At 44.1% G+C, this 20,111-nt stretch overlaps 1 pseudogene across 1 annotated transcript in view; it reads left to right on the forward strand.

Moving 5' to 3' along the window:
* LOC144373993 (endothelin-converting enzyme 1-like) overlaps window positions 1–20,111 on the forward strand; it is a 71,240-nt pseudogene that overhangs the window by 19,218 nt on the left and 31,911 nt on the right. The window contains exons 4-5 of the transcript XR_013433524.1: window positions 9,011–9,714; window positions 14,340–14,551. The product of XR_013433524.1 is annotated as an endothelin-converting enzyme 1-like (transcript). The remainder of the gene's footprint in view (window positions 1–9,010; window positions 9,715–14,339; window positions 14,552–20,111) is intronic.

A 20,111-nucleotide genomic window follows, 5' to 3' on the forward strand; every position in this document is an offset into this window, starting at 1 on the left:
GTTTATTTATCAGGGTAATGCTATCTTAACAGAGTAAGTTTTCAGGGGTTTCCTCCTTTTCATTTCTTTAAAGTATTTAGAGGAGAACCGGCATTATTCCTTCTTTAAATATTTGGCAGAATTCAGGCATGAAGCCATCTCATCCTAGGTATTTCTTCTTTGGTAAATTTTTGTATTACTGGTTATTGATCACTTCTGATTTTTGTCATTGTGATTCAACTTTGTTAGGTCATATGTATCCAGAAATTTATACTTTTCTTCTAGGTTTTTCAATTTATTCCTGTATAGTTATACATCATAATCCTTAATGATTCTTTGCATTTGTATTTCCTGATGTTATTTACTTGGGTCTTCTGTTTCTTTTTTGTTGTTCCTATTGTTGTTTAGTTAGTCTATATAGTAAAGATTAGTCAGTTTTGTTTATCTTTTAAAAAATCCCTTTTTTATTAATCTTTTGTATTTTTTAAGGCTCTATTTTATTTATTTTTGCTCAATCTTTGTTATTTTTTTTTCTTCTACTAACTTGGGGTTTGGTTAATTCTTTTCTAGTTCTTTAATTTACATCCTTAATTTGTTTTTGTGAAATCTTATTTTTCTAATGTAAGTACTTGCTACTATAAAAATTACCTATTTGTTCTGCTTTTACCATATTGTCATAAGTTTTAGAACATTATTTTTATATGTTTGCAAGAAATTTTTAAATTTCCCTATTGGTTAATGAAGAGAATATTTTCTAATATGCATATATTTCTATAGTCAATGTCTAAAATTCTTACTGTTTTTCTAGTTATATTTCATTGTTTTCAGAGGAAGATACATGCTTTGGCTTCATTTTTTTCAAATTTGCTGAGACTTATTTTGTGACCTAACATGCCTGTCCTGTGCTCATCATTCAGTATTGCATTATTCAGTCTCCATGTATTTATATAGTTTCTGTAGTTTTCTTGGCCAATGAATTTATTTTGTTATGATCTGATATGATGCAAAGAATTATTTTAGTTTTTGAAAAATGTTTTCAAAGACTTGTTTTGTGTCCTAAAATAGGGTTTACCTTGGAGAACATTTCATGAGCATCTGAAAAGATAGCATATTCAGCTGTTGTTGGATGAAATATTCTGTAGATGTCCCTAAGTCCATTTGATCTATAGTAGGTTTTATTTGTGTAGTGTCTTTATGATGTATCTATTGGAGAATTATATTGAAGTTACCATGATTGTTGTATTGGAATTTAATCTGAGTCTTACTGTCAAATATTGTTTATTTTGTCTCATTCAGTGCATAGGTATTTGGGGGATAATATTTTCAATCTTTATTTTTTCTTGTTGGACTTTTTTCTCTACCAGTGATCTTTTTAGCCACTTTTTTTTTTGGATTAAAATTTGCTTCTTTCTGATGTGAGAGTTACCACCCCTGCTTCTTTCAGGCTCCATCTGCATTAAATATAATTTTCCATCTTTTCATTTTCAGTCTGTGAATGACTAATATACTCTTCTAATGAGATTTATTCCTTTCCGAGATCTCCTTATTAAAACTTCTATCATCTTCTGTGTGTAGAATTTTCTATTTTTCTATAGTATTTGCTTAGTGGTCATGATTTCTTTTGTTTATTCTTATCACATAAATTTTTTATTTCTTCTTAGGTTCTGTCACATAATTACTGGAAATAGCAATCTAGGTTTATAATTACATTCTTTCAGGGCTTGAAACAATTTGTTCCAAGCCTTCCTGGCCTTTAGAGTTTTTGCTGAGAGATTTGCTGTCATTGTGACTGGTTTTCCTTTATACATGTCCTTGGCATTTCTGTCTTGTAGCATTTAAAAATTCTTTTCTTAGTCTGTATTTTTGGTATATCAGTGTCATGTATCTCTCTTGTTCTATGAGCCTTGTTAGGTCTTTTAATGTCCCATATTTCTTAGATACTCTGCTCATGTAAAGTATTCTCATTAATATTTTCTCTTCAAGGCCTAAAACTTTGTTTTCTACATCACCTAATCTATTAGTAAGAATTTCAAATGACTTTTTTATTTGATTGAGATTTTTATTTCCAAGATTTCTGTTTGGTGCTTTTTATGAATCTGTATCTTTAAATTCAAATGCTCTTTTATAGCCTACCTTTCTTCCTTTAGTTTATTTGATAGATGTTCTTTTACTTCAGTGATCATTTTAACCAATTTTTGAATTTTTAAAAAAATTTGTAGTTTTTGATGGACAATACCTTTATTTTATTTGCTTATTTTTATGCAGTGCTCAGAATCAAATCCAGTGCCTGACACTTGCTAGAGGAGCGCTCTACCACTGAGCTACAACCCCCGTCCAAAAACTTGTTGAATTCTTCATCTGACATTTTCTTGACTTCAGTGTCTATGAAATCAGTTATTGGAGAGGTGTGAATTTTGTAAACTATCTTATTACCTTGTTTCCTCACATTTTTTGTATTTCTGGGTTGATATTTTCACATCTGCTAGGATGATTATCTCTTCCAGTGTTATGTAAGGAACTTTTTAGTGAGCTGTTTCTCTTAATTGTGTGCCCTGAGTTGGGAATATGTCTATGTCAAAACTCACACCCAACATTGATTTTATATTCAGTCCCTCACACTGTTTTGAGAGGAGATACAATCAGCTGTAATCAATTCAGAACAAAGCCATATACTAATAAACCTTCAAAAAATATTCTGAACATGTTCTTCTCAATCTCTTTTATCTAAAAGTGGAAAGTGGAGTAATTCTCTAGCATAAGTTAAGAAATTAGGTATTAAAGAAAGTACATTGCTATTAAACTGTGGGGTCATGATGAGGAAAGAGGGAAAGGAAATGGCAGTGGAGAGACAGGAGTAGAAAACACAAAAAGAAAAAGAGGGAGATAATATAAAGTGAACAAGGGAGAAAGAGGAATGAGTAAATCCATTTAATTCATTAAATATATATATATTTATATATATAATTGTGTTAATGAATACAATATTAAATAATAGGGAGAAACCTAGCAAATCAATATAAAAATAATATCTGTGAAATAAAAAACTATTTTTAAATTATTTTTTACTAAACTAATTGAGATGGAGAGATTTCTTATTAGGCCTTCTGGATTTGAATTTCATTGGGTTTTGGCTCAAGGGCATTTTAAGTGGAATAAACCAGGTAAAAAAACATGGTCAGTGTTAAACTTATTCAGAGGTATAAGTTTCCATTCTTTAAGACCTTCACTCTTTATTGCTTCTTTTGCTGTACAGACATTTAGTAGTTTAATATGATACCTTTTTTTTTTTGCTTTTGTTTCCTATACTATTTCTGTTGTTTTTTGTTTTGTTTTGCTTTGTTTGTGTGTGTGTGTGTGTGTGTGTGTGTGTGTCTGTGTGTGTGTGTGTGTGTGTGTGTGTGTGTGTGTATGTGTGTGTGTGTGCTTCTTAAAAATATCCTTGGCCATAGTAGTATCCTGAAGGATTTTTCCTGTTTTCTTTTAGTGGTTTCAGAATTTCAGATCTTACATAAATCTTTAGTCTATGTACAGTTGATTTTTGAAATGAGGTCTCATTTTATTCTTCTGCATGTGGATACCCAATTTCCCCAGCATCATTTATTTAAAACACGATTCATTCTCCTATGTGTGTTTTTCAAATCTTTCTCTAAAGTCAGTTGGCTATATATGCTTGTGCTTACTTCTAATATGTTTTGTTCCATTGGTCTTTATGTCTCTTTTTTGCCAATCCCAGGATGTTTTCATTACTTTGTAGTATTTGGGGGAAGAGGGGTACTGGGGATTGATCCCAAGTGCAATAGGTAACCACTGAGCCACATCTCCATCCCCTTTTATTGTTTGTTTGTTTATTTAAAGTTTGAGATAGGGTCTTGCTATATTGCTGAGGCTGGCCTTGAACTTGCAGTCCTCCTGCCTTCACCTCCCAAGTCACTGGGATTAAAGGCATCTGTCACCATGCCCAGCAGTTTTGTAGTATATTTTGAAGTGAGGTATTAAAATGCCTCCTGTATTTTTGTTTTTTCCCAAGGTTGCTTTGGCTATTGGGGGTATTTTGTGAACCCATGTAAATTTTAGTATTTTTTTTTTTAAGTTCTGTGAAAAATGTCATTTGTACTTTGGTGTATGGATTGCTGTCTTGACTCTTATTTCAGGTAATTTTGATACTGTTGATGTATAACAGTGCTGCTGAAGGGTGTGTGTGTGTGTGTGTGTGTGTGTGTGTGTGTGTTTTTAAGGTTGATTTTGTCTCCTTCAACTTGATGAGTTAATTTACTACTTGTAATTGTTTTCTAGCAGAGAGTCTGGATGTTTTTTGTTTTTGTTTTTTAAATATATAAGATCAGGTCATTTGCAAACAGTGACAATTTGATGATGGCTTTCCACTTTGTATGCCCTTTATTTCTTTTTCTTACCTAATTGCTCTGGCTAGGATTTCTAGTACTATGTTGCAAATGTGATGAGAGAATGGGCATCCTTCTCCTTTGCAGTTGTTTATTTTTGATGCATTTCTTTTTTCATGATTTATTGTTAATTTATTTTCATAATGTTTCATTTAATTCTTCAGATAACTTTCCTTTAATTCTTTGGTTATATTTGTTAGAGCCACTTTAAATTGTCTTTAGTAAAGCTGGGCATATTAGCTTAGTGGTAGAGTGCTTACCTAGCATTCTGCTTTTGGTACTGGGGATTGAACATAGGGTTCACTTTACTACTTAGTTCTATCCGCAGCCCTTTTTACTTATTTTTTTTAATTGTGAGACAGGGTCTCACTATATTACTTAGGGTCTCGGTCTCCTGAGCTTTTAGGATTACAGGCATGTGCCACCACACCCAGTTTGCCTAGCTTTCTTGAGACCTATGTCTCATCAATCCTTATTATGATCAAAAGAGAAGATTCTTGGTATTTGACATGTGGGCCCACAGAGTCCTACAGTGTTTCAGATCCCGAGTATGGGCCATACTTTGCTGTTTTGTTTTTTGTTTTTCTACTGGTGGGGGGGGAGCACAGAGCTTTAGCTTTTCCTCCCACTTATTTTCTTATAGAATGTATTCTTTTAAGTTGCCTTCTTCTGTGCTTATGAGTATTTAGTACTTGGATTCCAACAAATCAGCTCCCTGAGCATCAAAGCTGATGGTGTTCATAGGCATGCTCAACCTTGGCAATCTATTCTATCTTAGGATTTTTAAAGAAATCAGTTTCATGCCAGAATGCCATAGGCATCCATTCTTCTTATCCTAAGTTCACTAACTTTTTATAAGTAAATGTTTTTGCCTTTTTTTTTCTTAACTGATTTCCAGAGGACCAAAGTTGGGAGTGGAGTTGGTATTGGGTTTTGTTGTTGTTGTTGTTGTTGTTGTTGTTGTTGTTGTTGTTTTTAAAATATATATATATTTACTTGTAGTTGGACACAATATTTTTATTTATTTTTATGTGGTGCTAAGGATCGAACCCAGTGCCTCACACATGCAAGGCAAGCGTTCATCCACTTTGCCACAACCCCATCATCCCTGACCCTGAGCTCTTTTTGATATTTATTTTGAAAAAGGGTCTTGCTTAGTTGCTAAAGCTGGCTTTGAACTTTTGATCCTCTGGCCTCAGTCTTCAGAATCACTTGGATTACAGGAGTGTGCCACCACACCTGGCAACAACCTCCACCTTGTATACGCCCCCTGCAAGGAGTGAAGAAGAATTTTCATTCTTCTGTTACACTACCTTCATGTATGAATATTTTGCCTCTTGGTATGGAAATCTAGGTTAAATTTTGAAGTTCTTTTTTGTGTTTTTATTCTTTAAAGTAAAAGATTCACTGTTTCTGTATTGCCTTAATGCCACCTTTAAAAGGAAGTCTCCTGTCATTCTTTTCTTGCATCCTTTGTAGTTAATTTCTTTTTACTTTGGTTACTTTTAGATGTTTCTACTACTGGTTGCTTTTACACTGTTCTGTTATGGTATTCTTTGTTATGTTTGTGATCTTCCTTTTCTTTCTTATTGTCTTTTCTTAACATATTATGGTTTTCTGTAGCTTCTTGAACATGTAGGTACTTTTTTCATTTTTCTCTTTCCTTTCAGGACTTGTATTTTTTTATTGAATGCCTGACATGTTGGGTTTTTCTTTCTGTTTCAGATAGTTTTATATTATTACAAATATTACTTGTACTTTTTTTCTTGGACACAGTTATGTTTAATCTTTTCATACCTACTTTTAAGGTTTGTTAAGTGGACTGGAAGAGCATTTAGTCTAAAGCTAATTTTCTCTCCAGCATTTAGATAATAAATTTTGTACTCTATTCTGTCTCCTGTGAATTATAAGATGTTTCCACCCTGGCCTATCAGAACACAAACTTTCTACCCATGTGTTTTTGCCCCCATGCTCATTTTTTCTGGTCCTTCTATTCTTTCTCCATCCTAGGGTGGTTTCTTCACATATATACTCTCTACTACTCAGCTAAAGAGACCATAGGGTTCTTTTTCTGATTTTTAGAACCTTCTCTTTCTGTTTAGTTGTCCCTTTTGATCCTGCACCTTATATCATATAATCACCTTGGCCTTGCTGAAGTCCCAGCTCCTTCTCCACACTATTATGTCCTAGCTCTGCTTAGGTTTCCCTGCTTACTATGCTGCCTGGCGTGTATAGAACTGGTCCAATTTTAAGGCTTACCTTGTGTTATCCCTTGTCAGGGATCACTGTCTTTTTATGATTTCCCTGAATCTGTAACACCAAATGAAACAGCATTTACTATTTAATGATTGATTTTTATTGAGTCTTGCCAAAGCTTTCAGCCTATTATTCTCATATAAACAAGAATTCTTTAATTTCATGGTGTTAACTTTAACTGATTTGTATTTTATTTTATCAGACCTTATATCAATTTGTATTAGATCTGTTTTAGCTTACTATTGATATATAAAAATTCAGCCATTCAAAACAAGTGCCAGTATAGTTGACAATATAATCTACCTCCCAGATATGAACAGTATGCTATGGATATCGGCCATTAATTTTCCAGAAGTATCATTCAGTTTTTTTTATTGATAAAAGCATGATGTTACTCTCTAGTGCTGAGAGAAAAAAAGATAGTGACAATGCACTTGAAAGGGTTTGGTCATCATTGACCAGAGGGCTGAGGGAGAGAGAGAGAGGCTGAGGTGGGCTCCCACAGGCTTCTGCCCTGGGATATGGATGTTTATGCCACCACTGAGGATTTCTAAGAGAGAGAAGCTGGTGTGAGGGAGGGAAGACCATAAAGTCACCTTCAGGATGTATTTGATTGTTCCTGGAACAGTTTCTGGCCTGAGGAAGCACTCAAAACATACTGTTAGATGTCCCAGTGAGGGGTCTGTGGAGGAATTGAAAAATTAGGACCTGATTGATATAACCTGAGGTCAAGAGAGGACATTTAAAACGTAGGCAAACGAAGACACAGAAAGTTTAGGAAACCTGTTCAATGTTTTCTAGTGAGTCAGTATTAACTGTCCGAACGAAATCTAGCTCAATCCCTTTTTCATTCATTGCTCTGGTCATACAATAATGATGCTTATATTAATTGTTTCATTTCTCCACATAGAGAGAGAAATGTCCTCGGACAATAGCAACACAATAACAATAAGTGACCAAATCATGTTTTGGTAGATCTTAGCATCTTCAACCCCAACCCAAACAAGCACAGGTTTGTGAAGAGGTTACCTTTGCTGTCCACTATGTTATACTGCGTTTACTGTGTTACAATAGGATACCAGCTGGCAGCATCTGGTGAGTCAGATATGGAGCTTGAGTAAAAGATGTGGCCATAGGGAAAATGTGTACAGAACTCTTCTTGCATACATGAACTTGGACCTTTGGGCTAAGGTTAGAATTAGGTCAGTGCCCTCCACTGAGTTGAAAGAAATTTGGGTTTTCTTTCTCCCAAAAAAGGAAACACCACATTTGACTTTGATGTAATTATATATCTTAGGCATCAAATTTATATAATGATTGTAAAACCCAGAGAGCTCAAGAGCCTTAAATGATATACTAAGAAGAATGTACATTTAAGTAAAACTAGAAGTACTTTACAGCACCCTGGCACAGTGACCTCTGAGAATCAATGCTCCTTTTCTATACTGAAGGGCACACACTGAAATATTCTCAAATAAATCTTTGAGGACACAGGTCAGAGATGTAGATAGCTCTGCACTGAAACTTGCCTGTGTGTCTTATTTGACAGAACAGTTCTTGTTTTCATTTTTTGTTTGTCTGCAGTACTGGGATTGAACCCAAGGTCTTGGGCATGTTAGGCAAGCACTCTTCCTAATAAGCCACATCCCCATCCCTTTTAATTTAATTTTATTTTATTTTAAGTTGCCAGTACTGGCCTCAAACTCACAATCCTCTTGCATTACCCTCCTGAATAGCTATGATAACGAGCATGTGCCTTCATACCCAGCTTTCATTTTCCTCTCTAATTGAATATGTTTTCAAATTAGTCACAATGATTTCACTTTTGGTTCTCTGTCCAGCAGGAAAGGTTTTATGTGATCCACTTAGCCAGCCCCTGAAGCTTTTGAGTTTACTAGTGCTGAACTTTTCTGACAAATTTCTACATAAGCAGTCAGTTACCAATAATATAATTACATGAAGCCAAAATATTCTCATGATTCAGCCTATACTGAAACCCTAAGAACTCTCTCTGACTTCCTCTTCCACTGGGTTGGTAAGAACACAAAGCCATCTCATATCCTAACTTCACAAAGCCTGGGTCTTAGGTGTGAAAATGAACATACCTGTTGCACATGTATCTGTGTTGCTGAGGTACAGTTGCAACGTTAAGCCAAAATGCTCAAAAATGGCATGTAAAACAATCTTCAACATCAGAGCCCTGAACAACCTGAGTGCATCTGAAAGGCCCCTGATGCATGGTGATTCATAGTGAGGACAGTATGAGCTGTCCTTTAGCACTGTGGTGAACACTAAATGAGACCACCTTTTATATATTGTCTATATTTGTGTGTGTGTGTGTGTATATATATATATAAACAAATTTGAATTTTCAGGATGTTGTGAAATTAGATGGAAATAAACCTGCCCGAATCTCACCAGTAAAGACTCCAGAGGTCAAGAGTTATCCTTCCTGGTCGAGGTACCGTGGTAATCTCCTTAGCTTGGAAGTCCACAGGCATGGCCCACAGCTGTGGTCTTGAAGGTAAACAGACAGAGTGTCATGGGTAGCCAACTCTGGTAAGTTGTATTCCTATTCCCAACTATCCACTGTCTCCCCTGTGGGATTATTGTGCATCCAGCCCTTAGACATGTGGCTTTCTGTTTCTCTGAATGGGCAGAGCCCATGTCCTGTGTTTTGGAATGTGAATAGATGTGGTGTCTGAGTTGAAGCTTTAAATGTGCCTGATTGGATGGTTCCTACCCCCTGCCATGAAAACTATACAAACCAAATAAGTTCCATGATGGTTAAAATCTTTCCTAAACTTTCATGTAAGTATTAATTCATATCATTTTCAAAAAGTAGCTGTATGTGCATAGATATATGTGTGTCTCTCAATGTCCTCACCTGTAGAGGTGGGACTTCAGTTGGGTCTGAGTCTCCATCACACCTCTTCATGTGTCCTGTATCTCATATCTCAGCCCAGGGAGGTGGGCGGCATGGATGGTATGAAAGTCTTGGAACCAGAAGGACCAGCAAGTTCTCAGTTGGACAAGCCACGTCACTTCCCAGAGCCTTCGTCTTCTCTACTTTAAATGGGTAAGCAGTGCCCAATTTGGAGATGGCTCTGAGGAAGTACCTGGTGCCTGAGAGGACTTTCTCAGCTCGGTTCTGGGCACTGCTGTTGTTAGGACGTGGGACAGTTAGACAGGCTGCCACTGCCTGCTATCCTCAGTCCCAACAGACTAGTAACAAAGGCTTCTGTTTACTGTACACCACTTGTGGGCCAAACGTCTGTCATTTAAGTCTGTCACCTCCTGTCCTCCTCAGAGCACCCCTGCAAGGTGTGGTTGCTTTGGGTCCTTTTCCGTATGAGGAAATGGGCATAGACCAAGTAACTTGGCCAAGCTTACACAGCCAGTGGGGGTCTAGTGTCAGGTGGAGTGGAGAAGTGTGCACAGGCTGCTGGCTCCTGAGGGCTCTGGGGCCCAGGCCCTGCCCACCGGCTTTGTAATCAGGATGCACTCCGGAGCACACCAGGACCCCAGAGGAGCTCAGCTCTGTGACCCAAGGCCTTTGCACCGCTCTGTAAGTGGGTATGTCTGTTCCATCCCACATGGTGATGCCATGGGGCCTCTCAGGTCCTGCGGTCAGGAGTTCGAGGCTGGATCTCATGTCTAGCTGCGTAGATCCAGTCAGTGCCTCATTGCTCAGCCCTTACACAACCCAACAGGGTGGATTCAGGTTACAACCAAGGCCAAGGGCCCACTCTCCTGTACCCCCACATCCTGCTTTCTGCTAGTCCACCTGGTGAGCAGCCCCAGGGGTTCCATCCACCAACTTGGTCACTCAACCCATCAGAGAGTTCATGGCTGTATTGAGCCTTTGCCACTGTGAAGTTGCTGACCTGTGAAGGTAGCCATATTGGGCTGGGGTGAGGAGGGCCCTTGGGGGCCTGAGGAGAGGGCAGAGACTTCATCTGAGTCACCCCTGCATCCCTCTTGTATGGGACCCATATCATTCATTCATTCCACAAACGTGACAGGTGCTTACTCTGTGTCAGGCACTGAGCTAAGGGCCTGTGTAATACTTAAGAAATAATCACTTGATTATTTAACTATTTAATGGTTTATTGGCTTTTTACCAAATGTGCCTGGCCCAACAGGTGCTTAATGCCTGTTTAATTCATTAATTACTAATCTCCAGACTTCTAACCATATGTGCCTGGAATCGTGCCTGCATAACTTAACTGTGCAAACAGTAAATCAAATAGATGAAATTTTCTTAGAGATCCTGCACCTACTGGAAGAAAAAGTAGGCCCAAATCTTCATCATGTTGGCCTAGGAACTGGAAGTTGGAGTGAACCACAGAGTAGGAGGATTAAGCCTTTCTCTGCTGAGTGTGTGTACCTGACTGTGCAGGTGTGAGTTGCGAGTGTGTGCATGCAACTCTCTGTCAACAGGGCACATGCAGATCTTCCTCACCCTGAAGCTGCCACCTTACCTTGTCCTCACCGAAGTCAGTCCAGAACAACTGGCCAGTCAGTGTGGAGCCTGGCCAGCCCCGTTGCTCAGCTCATGGCCCAGGACACAGGGAGTGGGGCAGATTCAGCAGCCAGTGTTGCCTGCGACCATCCTTAGGAGTTTCTGTACAGAAAGTTTCTTCACCAGGAACCAAAAGGGAACCCCCAGGGTCAGCTCCTAGTGATCAAACCCAAAACAATTCTGCCAAGTGGGGCCCACACTGAAGAATCCTGCTTCTGCCTTGTGTTCCTGGCTCTCAGGGCCTCAGACAGATTTTCCCTGGCCTAGACCCAGGAGAGGAATGAGCCGGGCAGAGGATCAGTGACCCTGGGCCACCTGAGAAAGCAGTGGCCACCTCGGATGTTGACAGTAAACTCGTTACACAGCAGTAGGTGCTGACATTGGCCACGGATGCACAAACATCAGGCCAGTCAAAGCAGATCCTCTGGTGATTCTATAAGACCCACCGGTGAGTGATGTCTGGCCAGTGAAGTCATCAGTATATTTCAAACCATCTTTGATAGCACTATCCAGATGAACGCTTTCGATGTGGGTCTGGTTCCTGCTTCTCAGCTGACCACACATCCTAAAGGGAAGAAATATGAGCCCTGCTGCAGGTGGTGACAGGCACTGGGCAAGGCACTTTCATTCAGTCACTTGTTCATTCCACATATGTGTATTGAAGAGCTGCCGGATGCCAAGCACAGTGACAAGAAGGGGACATAGAGGAGCAAGGGAGATACCTAACCCACCCTCAAGCTCATTTCTAGTGCAGGAGGTGGACAGGGAGATATGGTCGTGACCCAGCACAGCCCACGCTGAGATGGCAAACACCCAGGCAGTTAGGGACCCAGAGGGGAAGAGGGTCTGGAAAGGTTTCCCTAAGGAACGGAAGCCTTGGATGAACAGGGTGGGAAACCATTAATTAACTAACCAAATATACATTAAGACCTGCTTGGCCAAGACTATTTGTTTAAAGATCGTCAAACCCTAGAATAGTTAGATAACCTAAAGGTCACTGCCCGGGTCCAGCCAGGAACCCAGGGCAGTGTCTGCAGAGGAGGCGCCAGCTGAGGATACCACCTGCAGGTCCGACTCTAGGTGCTGGTTTCTGCTTTTGTCTTCAACCCTGAGCCCCTCAGCAGTCTGCCTTCTGGGTCTTTCCACCAGCCAGGATCGTGCCAAGCTTTACTTCCTGTGGTTTGGTTGTAACAACAATAGGTATTCTTTTTCTTTCCCAAATATGAAGTTTTATCATAATAGTGAATAGGCCTTGTCAAGCCACACACAAGTTCTCTTCTGCCTTCCCCCATAAATAATCCTGTCGTCACTGTGGCTGGGGACTGGGACATGCAACTCTGAAACTCATGACGGAGCTCATCTGGAAATATTGAAAATGGCAGCTTCGGTCCTGCCGTAGAAGAGCTCTGGGTTCACGCACAGTAGCTCAGTAATTTTTAATTACTGCCTAATCTCAAAATTAAGTCACCCTGATTTTCTTGCTGTGGTGTGACTCCTCTGAGCCCTTCATCCACCTGAAGGACTTGGGTTTTGTCAGCTGAGGTGGATAAGCCCCCGGGGGACCTGCTCAAGACCCTCAGCCCTGCTGGTATTGTTTCTGAGTGAGCTGAAGGCTGCAGTCTTTCCTCCTCTCTAAAGATCAGCCTGGAAGCTCAGACCTGTCTGATGTACCCTGTGTGATGGGATCATGTGAGGTCTTCCTGTCGTCACTGTGAAATGGACCCTGGAAAAACTGAGGCTCAGAGGTTTTGTTTTTGGTTTTCGTTGGCAGTGCTGGGGGTTGACCCAGGGCCTTCGGTGGCAGATGCATACTGCCAAGCTGCGCCCCCAACCCAGGGTTGTACAGGAGGTCTCTGCACCAGATTTGAACCCAGATCTACCAGTCTCCAAAGCTACCCAGCCTCACTGCCTCCCTGTGTGTTGAAGGAACCAATCCTGCCAATCAGGCCACTTCAGCCTCTGCTATGGCCACCAAAGAGGAGACGGACAGCAGGAAAACATGGCCTTGGGGCTGCTGGGCCAGAACAGGCCAGCATTGGCTCTCAGCTCTCCTGTGAGGCTGGATGACCTTGATCTGGTCGCTCTCTCAGAGCCTCAGTTTCCTCAGGGATATCCCACCCGCATCTGACGCTGAGCAAGGGTTGAAAGACCGTGAACGTGGGTGGTGGTCCTGGTGCCCAGCCTGTTCAGGAAGCAGTCCCCCCTGTGGCCTGGGTGGCTCCTGTGGGCAGGCCATGAGCCTCTGGGTACCTGCCAGATTGGTCCTTTGCAAGAGCTCATCAGACAGCCTTGAGGCAGGGTCTGGCCCTTGCTCACACCTTTGGCAAACCAGCCTCTCAGGTTGTTTCTGTTTATTTATTTATTGTTTTGGTTTAGGGTTGTTCAGCCACCAACCCCCCCCTCAATTGGGACAAGCAGCTCTCCTGCCTGGTGAGGGAATGGCTTCTCCCAGTCCTTTCCCTGTCCCTGAGTCCTGGTACCATATATCCACATCACCCAGTTGGCTCCTAGTCAACATTCAGTTTAGTTTTGTAAATAAGTGGCAGTTTCTCCTGGTGTGTTTTGACTTTTCTTATGTAACATGTGTGTCCCCAACAGAAAAGGGAAGGACTACCTCCTGTCTCTCCACCTCGCACACACTCTGTACTCAGCAAAGGGCCTCAGTATTGATTTTGTGGAGTAGCTGAGTGCGTGAATGAGTGGATAAGTGTGTTAAGCATCAGGGAATAATAAGAAGTTAGAGAATCTTTGTGGAGGAAGGGTTGATTAAGGGAAAAGCACCCCTGGGTGTGCTGGTGCCCTCCTGTAATCCCAGATTACGTCGGAGGCTGAGGTAAAAGAATAGGACATTTGAAGTCACCCTCAGTTTAGCAAAACTGTCTCAAAGTGGTGAAGAGCCCCTGGATTCAATCCCTAGAAAGAGAAAAAAGCACCTGGGCTCTGGGTTCTTTTAAGCCACAGAAGGGACTTTAGGCAACGGGCAGAAGTCTTATTTCACAAACCAGAAGATAATGAAGCTGCTGAACCCTTTCTTGTTCGGGGTCTAGTGACCATCCAGTTCCTAATCTGTTCGGTCAGGGCAAGGGTGGAGCTTGTGTGCTGGGGCCCTAGGCTACCTGCGCTGCCCTCCCGAACCCTCCTCCCTGCCCATCACTGACTTTTTTCCCTTACCCCTCCAGGAACACCCCCAGTGTGCCTGAGCGAGGCCTGCGTCTCAGTGACCAGCTCCATCTTGAACTCCATGGACCCCACGGTGGACCCCTGCCAGGACTTCTTCATCTATTCCTGTGGGGGTGGATAAAGGCCAACACCGTGCCTGATGGCCACTCACGCTGGGGGACCTTCAGCAACCTCTGGGAACACAGTCAAGCCATCATCAAGTACCTGCTGGGTAAGCACCAATGGGGACACTAAGGAATGGGCTGCAGGGGACGCCACCTACTGCACCTGCCAGCCAGGCCTGGTCACAGGAGGGGCTTTGCCCTGTCACTCGCTGTGGGGCCCTGCTGTGTGAGTTATTCGTCTCTAGTCTCAGTTTCTTTGTGTAACAGCATTAATAACATCCAAACTGTAGAGTCGGTTTGTTTGAGGTGCTGGGAATCAAACTCAGACCCTTGCATATGTTAGGCAGGTGCTTTGTCAAAGTTTTGAAACAGGGTACTTGCAAAATTGGCCAGGGTGGCTTCAAATTTGCAATCCTCCTGCCTCAGCCTCCAAAGTAGTTGAGATTACAATCATGCAGGGCTTTGAGCACTACAGAACACACTGTGATGCGTCAGCTCGTCTGTGACATATACCAGGCACACAGGAGCTGATAGCTGTGGTCATTTTATTTTGTGGCTTCAGGATGCAGCATCGTCCTTGGCTAGCATTGACTGAGTTTTGAAAGCTGTGAGCAAATGGAGTCAAGGCTGGACATACCACATCAGACTTTAAGGCCCAACGGAAGTTCTAACAGCTTATCGGAGAGTTAAGTTGTCCACGTAGGCAGGGTCTTCCGTGGCCTCACAGACTCTCCAAAGTACTTTTGACTTTGGGGTTGATGGTTTCATCCTCAGATTCCAATTCCCCACCTGCCTTGTGTGCAGCTGGATTTCTGGTTCATGTTGTTGAATTCCCATCAGCCCCATGGAACCCAGAGGGAGTTGCAGCGCCAGGCTGCACCCCACTCCTGACTCAAACCCCTTGGCAGTAGGGACCTTTTACTGCTGCCCCCTGCTATCCCCTGTCCTGGGACCCTAAATGCTGGGAAGGGCCAGATTATGAAAAAAACAATCCATGCAGCCATGCTGGACAGACCTTGGCTTTGACAAATGCTCATTAACTTTTTGAAAACCACTCAAGACACCCAAGGTAGGTAAAATGAAGAAGCTACCTGAGAGGGGACAAATCTTCTCAAAAGGACAGTCATCTCCTTACAAGACAGGAAATGATTCTAATTTGACAATTATGAAATCAAGGCAGCTGGGGCTCTTGGTGAAGGTGGGAACATGTACACAGGTGAAGGAGTCCTTGACTCACTCATGCCTCGTGCTGGGGCACAGCTGCCACCAGGTAAAACCTGCCTGTTCTTTCTCCTTGACCCGGGCATTTCCTGGGTGGGATGCCCCTCAGCACCCAGTGCAGCGACAGCCTCCTGCTGGCCCCCCAGGGATGGAGCAGGGTGGTACTTGAATGTGGAGTGAAGGAATCTGCAGGCCAAGATGGCCAAGTCTCAGCCTGAGATGGCCCCGGGCCATCTGAGGCCACCAAAGGTGTCTTCCAAAGGGGGTGCCGCCTTTTGTTTCAGATCTGGAAGCTCAAGTGGCAAATATGTCTGTGGTTTCAAGGCTACAACTCAGGACAGTCCCTTCCCCAGAGCCCAGTGACACACCTGGGGCCTTGGCAGGACCATAACGAAGCAGTGGGTGGTCCAGACACGTATCGAGGTGGGCTGGGTTCAGTGCCGACTCTCACTGTGGGGTCTGGGCCAGTCCCAGAGCCTGATTTTTCATTGACACACTGGCAACTGCGCTTCTCCAGGTTATAAAATTTAATGGGAAAATATGAGTAAAGAGCTCTCCTCAGTCTGCATGTGGTGGTTGCTCTTTGCGGTGGTAGTACTCTCATTCCTCACGTTAATCCCCACACAGGACTGTACAGTTCACAGAACGCTTTTGAACTGTCATCCCATTTTATCCTGTAGGGTGGAAGCTGGGGAGGTATCGTTCACCTCATTTGATAGATGAAAAAACTGAGGTTCAGAGAGGTCCTCAAGATAGGCTCATAGTTGGCCTGATTCCTGGTCCTGTGCCCTTTCCCCTGTCCCATGCCCTCTCCTCAGGCATAAGGGACAGACATAGCTCCTTTGTCACTGTGTTGAAGGGAGCACAGAACACTGAGGGCTGAAGGAGAGTGGGAAGGACACTGGCAGTTTTTGAGTGTCTGTTATGTTTTAGGCTGTTTATATCTACTGCCCCTTTAATTCTCATTAACATCCTGGAACTTAGGGATTATCGTTCCCATTTTACAGATGAGGAAACTGAGGCTCAGAAATGTGAAATAATTTTGCCAAGAACATACCTTCATTCCAGAATGGAGTGGGGCTGGTGCTCTGGGGGGCAGATAGCATCGAGGGGGGGAGGAAGAAAGATGGGCAATTAGGCCCAGAACCACTCCTTTTGCTTTGTGGTCAAGGGCGCTGGCCTCCCACTGGCCTGGAGCTGATTCTTACTGGGAGGACCTTAGACCTGTGCCAAGATTGGATCCATCCTGTCCTGTTCCCTGTACGGTGGCAGGGCTCATGAGGAGTGGCCTCCAGGCCTGGGCTGTAGCCTTACATCACCGTGTCCCTGAGAGTCCCGTTGTACATGGAAAGCTGCTCTGAGCTGGGCACAGAACAGCCGGCACCAGGCCATCAAACCCTTGACCCCAGGGCCAGGGGCTGATGGTATCAGGAGGCAGACCAGAGAGCTGCCAAGTCTGGTGGCCTTGGCCTGCGATCTTGGCCGTTGCCAAGTGACCTGCTTCTCTCCACTGTAGCTCCAGTCTCTGTGAAATGGAGGAGCCAGTGCCACCGGGAGTGAGGCTGCTGTGACACTGACTGGCACGTGTGGTTCAGAGGGCCACGCACAGGGCCTGGCACCCACCGGGGGCTCAGCAGGGCATAGGCGCCCTTCTTGGTGGGGTGGGTTCCAACCGGACTTCATCCTGACAAGCTGTGTGACTGCAGAGGGCCACCAGCCTCTCAGGCCTCAGCTCTCCACCTGTGAAGTGGCGTCTAGCTCATGTGGTTAATCAGGATGCTCTAAGGGAAAGAATCTCTGCTTATTTTATTTCTCAGGGAAGCACTGACGCGGACCTGGCTCCAGAGCAGGCAGTACAGGCACGTCCCCGCCACCAAGGCCTTGGGTTACTTCATTTTATTCCCATGGTACATTCAAGTAGGCACCAGTATATTCCCATTTTACAGACGAGACTCACAAAGACAAAAGAAGTGTATTTCCCAGGAAAAGGTAGAGCTGGGATCAGCTATGGGGCCTCAAAATTTCTGTCCTTTGTCTCCTGGCTCTCCTGAAGTCAGATTCCCCACCGACAAGCCCTGAGTGATGCTGCTCAAGAGTTTGGCTGAGCAGAGCCTCCGGCCTCACGGTTCCCATCTGCAGTGGCTGCTTGACCAAGCTTTGCAGGCCAGCCAAGCCCTGGCCTAGGCATGACTCAGTACTGGGATCACCTTCGCATCACACTGACCAGAGGCTTGGAAGGCACATCCTGGGGTCCCGTCCCCATCAGGGTTACTCCTGGGGATTAGTCTAGAACAGCCCCTCACCTGTGGGCCTCGATACCTGGGGCCTTGTTACCTGAGTGGACACTGGAACAAAAGAGAGTGCTCAGGCTCCTCTGAGGTCACCCGGAGCAGACTTCTTTCTAGATGGACAGAGGAAAAGATATTTGCAGTGCCGGCAAGGATAGCGTCCACTGGTCCAGAGGACAGCAACTACCATCCATGTGCCAAGTGAGCTTGGGCAAGCCGTGTGTTTCTTTCATGGGTGAATTCACCCCAGGCCCCTCAGGAAATCCAGAGACCTGGAGCAGGTGGGCTGAACTAGGCCCGGGGCCACTGTGGTGTGTCCTCCTTGCAGCCTGCTGGCTAGAGGGTGCGACCTCAGCTGTTCAGAACACAGGCGCCTCACTGCACTCTTGCCTCTCCCCCAAGAGACATACAAGCACTACCTTGTGGACTTAGGGGAGACAAGAGTGTGGCCTCACCAGTTACAGGGGCACAGGCCTGTAATCCCAGCCACTTGGGAAGCCAAAGCAGGAGGATCACAAGTTCGAGGCCAGCCTCAGCACTTTAGCGAGGCCCTAAGCCACTTAGTGAGATCCTGTCTCAAAATGAAAAATAAAAAGGGCTGGGGATGAGGCTCAGTGGTTAAGCGACCCTGGGTTCAGTCCCAGGTACCCAAAAAAAAAAAAAAGTGTGACCTCACATCATCGTGGAAGCCAACAGACAGGCCCCTCACTCCTTAGCCTGGCCCTTGCCTGAGGCTTTCCCACTGTGCTTGGATCCAGTCTCTAGAGTGCCCCCACCCGGCCCTTCAAGACTCCTTCGACCCACTGCCTCTGTTGAGTCTTCCAAGGGCTTCTTAGGGCCTGAGCTGGTACTGCCAGGTTTACTCTACAATATCTACAATATCATATATATATATATATATATATATATATATATATATATATATATATATATATATTTTTTTTTTTTTTTTTTTTTGCATAACAAAAAAACGTAATGCAAGCTTGTAACAATTCAAGCAATACCGGGATCATAAGGAAAGTTCTCAGCCTCCTTCCTTCTATCCCAAACACCAATCTACACATGTACGCTATTCCAGCAGCATGAGATGTGTCCACGTCACTGATCTGGCAACGAATCAGGTCACCCTGTGTCATCACTCATGGTTTTGTTTTTAGGTTTCCCGCATTTGCTGTTTCATCCTCCTGCCCTCTGTGACAGGCTGTGTCTCTGAAATGCTGGCTCCGTGCGGGGCACATTCTGGGGACAGGGCTACTCTGGGGTCCCAAGGGCATAGAAATTGTTTGGCAGCCTGAGACCAGACCACAGAGTTTCCAACTGCCTGGATACTTCCTTCTTGGGGCCCTGAGTTCCAGAAACTTCCCCAAAGTCTCAGGGAAAGCGGGAGCTGATAAAGAAGGCGCCTTGTTCTGCAGGGAAAAAAAACATAAGGATACCATGTGTTGTTGCCATTCCTGGTGCCTGCTGCAGGCCAGGCCCTGCACCGAGATCTCGTGGACAGCCCATGGGGATTCAGCATCATCCTCACATTTGGGAGACAGGGAGAAGGTTAGGCCCAGGGAGGGGAGGGGAGGTGCCTGCCTGGGAGGGCAGAGCCCACAGCGGCTTGGGCTTCCTGGAATTTGAACCCAGGCCACTTAAGCCTCTCTGGGGACCAGCCACCCCTGTGTGGGTGTGGCCGTGTGTGTACATCTCATCCTAACAGTTCCCACTGCGGCTCTTACTAGTACCACACCCAATTAATAGGTGAGAGGTTGGGTAACTTACTGGAGGTCGCACGAGTCAGTGGCTGAGGCCCAGGGCAGAGGTCCACTCGGGGGTGTGGTAGAGATCCCCAGGTGTCTGAACCTGAACTTCAGACCGACGCTCTTCACTTACCACTGGTTCCCGGGCTCCACATTCTGGTAAAGGCAGTTGCTTGCCCAGGCTGAAGAAGCCTGGCACCGTTCCTGACACTCTCACCCCTCCTCTGCTGGCCCACGCCCCCATCTTGGCCCACCTGATCTACTCCAGTGGCCTTCACCTGGCCATCTTGCTTCAGCACTTATCCCTGGAGCTCTTGAGTGAGGAAGGAGAGGGGTGGGAGAATCCGGGGGCCCCAGGAAGCAGAGGTGGGAAGAGGATCCACCAGGGCTCCTGCCCCAGCCAGAGCTGAAGC

Source organism: Ictidomys tridecemlineatus, unplaced genomic scaffold (genome assembly GCF_052094955.1).
Source record: "Ictidomys tridecemlineatus isolate mIctTri1 unplaced genomic scaffold, mIctTri1.hap1 Scaffold_54, whole genome shotgun sequence".
In the NCBI taxonomy this organism is placed as follows: Eukaryota; Metazoa; Chordata; class Mammalia; order Rodentia; family Sciuridae; genus Ictidomys; species Ictidomys tridecemlineatus.